Raw genomic sequence first — 5087 nt, 5'->3', positions numbered from 1 at the left:
TTTTTGCTAGAATGGAACCGATATATCAATTCGATCTAGACTCTTACAAACGCTACACCTTTAAAAAGAAATGGACTTGTTTGATTGGGCCTTTAGAAAAAACGGTCAATCTTCGAGCGATAAACAAAAAGGTCAAAAATATATGTATATATATATAAAAACTTATAAAAATTATAAAATTCGAGGAAAAAACCTTACATTGAATAAAATACATATGACATTAATGAAGAAAGTATAATTAAAGCTTAGAAATTAAACCTATTATAAATATTACACTGCAATACATATTATGTTAACGTGTACATATATATCAACATACACAGAAGGATGCATGCAAACGTCATACATATACAGACGTATAAATATAAATCTGAATATACACATAATGCATGCGTACATATATTTACGCAATCCGTCTCGCATGCAATTTAAAATCATCTAAGTAGCGATTCTCATATACTGAGTAAGGGGGGGGACGAAAGAAAGGAAGAGAGAGAAAAAGGAACGAAGAAGGGGGAAGGAAAAAAGAAAAAAGAAAAGAAAAAGGAGGGGTGGGGAAAAAACGAAATAAGAAAAATTATGTATACAAGCTATGTAACGGCATTATTGACATGTATGGAGACATGTATACAAATACACAAGCTCGAATGGATACATACACATACTGTCGTGTATATGTGTGCTTACGCACAAACATACGTCCACTTACACATACACAGATACGCATGCTTACAAATACATATTCATGGCTATACACATATATAAAAATTCTAATTTTTGACAACATTGCTTTTTTTAAAGAAATGGGTGCAATAATAAAAAATATATACGAAAGACATATAAAATAAAATATAACACCCTATTTTGGATCATCTATAAAAAATCAAGGTAATCCTATACAATACAATAATTTGAAATAAACAAATTCGAAGGTTTTTCCTAATGTATATGTCGAAACATAAGACTTTGCTATACGGATTAAAATCTGTATAACGCGGAACAAAATCCATCGTAGCGCTCACAGCTCAAGAGTCAAAATCAAAATTTCAAAAATCAAAAATACAAAATATATACTCTATCCATATGATATATTTATATTCGACATTTTAAATTTAGCCGCGTGCCTACATAAGTTCATTAGCTCACTTCTTTGATTCAAAGAATTATTGTCTTTGAATAAAATGTACATTTTTTCTAATAAGCAAAGTTTGCACTTGAAATTATTTTTGTATGCTCCATACATGGAGCATACAAAAATAATTTCAAGTGCAAAAAATAATTTCAAGTGCAAAAATAATTTCAAGTACAAACTTTGTATCTGTTTGTATGCTCCATACATGGAGCATACAAAAATAATTTCAAGTGCAAACTTTGTATCTGTTTGTATGCTCCATACATGGAGCATACAAAAATAATTTCAAGTGCAAACTTTGCTTATTAGAAAAAATGTACATTTTATTCAAAGACAATAATTCTTTGAATCAAAGAAGTGAGCTAATGAACTTATGTAGGCACGCGGCTAAATTTAAAATGTCGAATATAAATATACCATATGGATAGAGTATATATTTCGTATTTTTGATTTTTGAAATTTTGATTTTGACTCTTGAGCTGTGAGCGCTACGATGGATTTTGTTCCGCGTTATACAGATTTTAATCCGTATAGCAAAGTCTTATGTTTCGACATATACATTAGGAAAAACCTTCGAATTTGTTTATTTCAAATTATTGTATTGTATAGGATTACCTTGATTTTTTATAGATGATCCAAAATAGGGTGTTATATTTTATTTTATATGTCTTTCGTATATATTTTTTATTATTGCACCCATTTCTTTAAAAAAAGCAATGTTGTCAAAAATTAGAATTTTTATATATGTGTATAGCCATGAATATGTATTTGTAAGCATGCGTATCTGTGTATGTGTAAGTGGACGTATGTTTGTGCGTAAGCACACATATACACGACAGTATGTGTATGTATCCATTCGAGCTTGTGTATTTGTATACATGTCTCCATACATGTCAATAATGCCGTTACATAGCTTGTATACATAATTTTTCTTATTTCGTTTTTTTCCCCACCCTCCTTTTTCTTTTCTTTTTTCTTTTTTCCTTCCCCCTTCTTCGTTCCTTTTTCTCTCTCTTCCTTTCTTTCGTCCCCCCCTTACTCAGTATATGAGAATCGCTACTTAGATGATTTTAAATTGCGTGCGAGACGGATTGCGTAAATATATGTACGCATGCATTTATGTGTATATTTCAGATTTATATTTATACGTCTGTATATGTATGACGTTTGCACGCATCCTTCTGTGTATGTTGATATATATATGTACACGTTAACATAAATATGTATTGCAGTGTAATATTTATAATAGGTTTAATTTCTAAGCTTTAATTATACTTTCTTCATTAATGTCAATATGTATTTTATTCAATGTAAGGTTTTTTCCTCGAATTTTATAATTTTTATAAGTTTTTATATATATATACATATATTTTTGACCTTTTTGTTTATCGCTCGAAGATTGACCGTTTTTTTCTAAAGGGCCAATCAAACAAGTCCATTTCTTTTTAAAGGTGTAGCGTTTGTAAGAGTCTAGATCGAATTGATATATCGATTCCATTCTAGCAAAAACTGTCTGATGAACGGCAACGAGAAACTCAGAGTAACAGATTTTGTTGAATTTTCTGCTGCTTTAAATAAAGCATATTACTCTACCACTGGTATTTGAGTACTCTTTTTTCCACCTTGTTTCACATTTATGTGTTTACTCCGGTATATATATATATATATATATATATATTATATATATATATATGTGTGTGTGTGTGTGTGTGTGTGTGTGTGTGTGTGTATGTGTGTGTGTGTGTCTGTGTGTGTGTGTGTGTTTGTGCGTGTGTGTGTGTGTGTGTATGTGTGTGTGTATCTGTTTGTATGTGTGTTTGTCCCTCCAACACCGCTTGACAACCGATGCTGGTGTGTTTACGTCCCTGTAACTTAACGGTTCGGCAAAGAGACCGATAGAATAAGTACTAGGCTAACAAAGAATAAGTCCTAGGGTCGATTTGCTCGACTAAAGGCGGTGCTCCAGCATCGCCACAGTCAAATGACTGAAACAAGTAAAAGAGTAAAAGAGTAATAATACAAAAAAAAACAATCTATCAGTTGACTCAGGTCTCTAGAGCAGAACTACGGTCCACCTATATTGTTATAAAAAACAATTATTATAAAATAATAATAATAATAATAATAATAGTAATAATAATAACAATAATAAGAATAATAATAATAAATGCCCTGATGCAGTACCAGACTGTGGCTCTTGTGGCTTCTGATCTTAACTGATTGGAAATGTTATCATGTACATTGTTTTGTCTTGGTATAAAAGATGGGCTACAGCAAATATTCTGGTCAATACCACAGATTTGCTTGTCAGTTGTTTGACCTTAACCAGTTGAGTATGTCCCTTAGTGGCTGACAATATGTGCATCGCTGACCACGAGCAGAAGTAGTGGGGGAGCATCATAGCCATGTGATGAGAGGGATTCTTTAGGGCTTGAATAATTCACCTCTGGAAACATGGGTGTTTCGTTCAACATCCTTAAACAACCCTTATTCAGGGACCTTTTGAGCGGGATGGGTTACTCGACCAGAAGAAATTTATAACTGGGCCCCACCTGCAAGGTCATATGCTGTTTATCTTGATATGAGATCACCATGTCGCGCACATATGGTTGTGATGCATGTGCCTAGTGTACCCTTATCAGACGGGTAGTAATGATGGGTATACTGGGCTTTGTATATTTTACCCCAGTGTCACTTTGATGGCATGCACTACTCTCTCACTCAATAATAATAATAATAACAATAACAATATAAAAAAATACCCAAGTTCAAAATTTCCCCAAGACACCTGATGAAGGCTGGAGGGTATATCAGCCGAAACGTTGTGTTAACAAACAAGGTGAGGACAAATATCTGTCGATTGTAAATAGTGTAAAAAATGTACATAAGCTGATCCTGAGATGAACCTCTGATAATTCTTCTTTCTTTAAATGCGTTATGTTTTAAAAGAAAAAAAAATATAGCCCAGAGGTGCTCCTCACCTTTCTTTTTAATGCCAATGTATTAAGAATACATTGCAAATTGGAGGTATCGACCGTATCAGCCGTTCACATATCAGAGTAAGCTGCCAGTTACATCTGAAGAGAATAGCTGAGAAATATCTACCTGAGGTCAATGGTTAGATTGTTTAAACATACTTTGTTATGTGGAAAAGAAATACGAAAAGAATTGTTCTCTATAACGTTGATAAATCATACACACACACACACACACACACACACACACAACACAACACACACACACACACACACACACATATTATTGGGTAAACAACACTGGGAGAACTTTGAGGTTTACTGCACCGAGTGGGCATGATTCAGCAAGCCCTCTCTCTCGTTCTATCTCTTTCTCTCTCCTTCTCCTTCTCTCTCTCTCCCTCTCCCTCTCCTCTCTCTCTCTCTCTCTCTCTCTCTCTCTCTCCCTCTCTATTTTGCACAACTGGTTACCATCTGTTCCAGTGTTTGAGTTATTTACATGCAACTTTCCAGTTTTAAAGGTGAAGATAACGTAAAACACACCCAATCACATATCTATCTATCTATTTAGCTCTTTCTCCCCCTCTCTCTCTCTTTCTCTCCATCTCTCTCCCTGTATATATATCGTTGGTTTCGAGTAACAACCGCAAGACTACCTACGCGGATGATTTGTTTTCAATGCTGAAAGCTTCAGCAGAACCAGCAACTACACTTACTGGAAATGCTGATGGCAGAATGTTGGTGCAAATGCTTTTCTACTCAAAGTGTTCGCCATCTCCTGGGTTAGTTGCATTCGCCAGGACTTAAGGGTCCATCCTACTTTGGCAGGCTAAATGCGCATCTAGACACCGAACTAATAAATAAATAAATAAATAAATAAATAAATAAATAAATGCGCCCTTTTAAAGCCTAGCCAGACTCATGGGCCCGGTTTCCCAGTTTCAATGGCGTATGTGTTCCCCAGCTGGACGAGACGCCAG

This window comes from Octopus sinensis, linkage group LG1, assembly GCF_006345805.1.
Source record: "Octopus sinensis linkage group LG1, ASM634580v1, whole genome shotgun sequence".
NCBI lineage: Eukaryota > Metazoa > Mollusca > Cephalopoda > Octopoda > Octopodidae > Octopus > Octopus sinensis.
The sequence above is the reverse complement of the archived record's forward strand: the minus strand, read 5'-3'. Positions refer to the sequence as shown.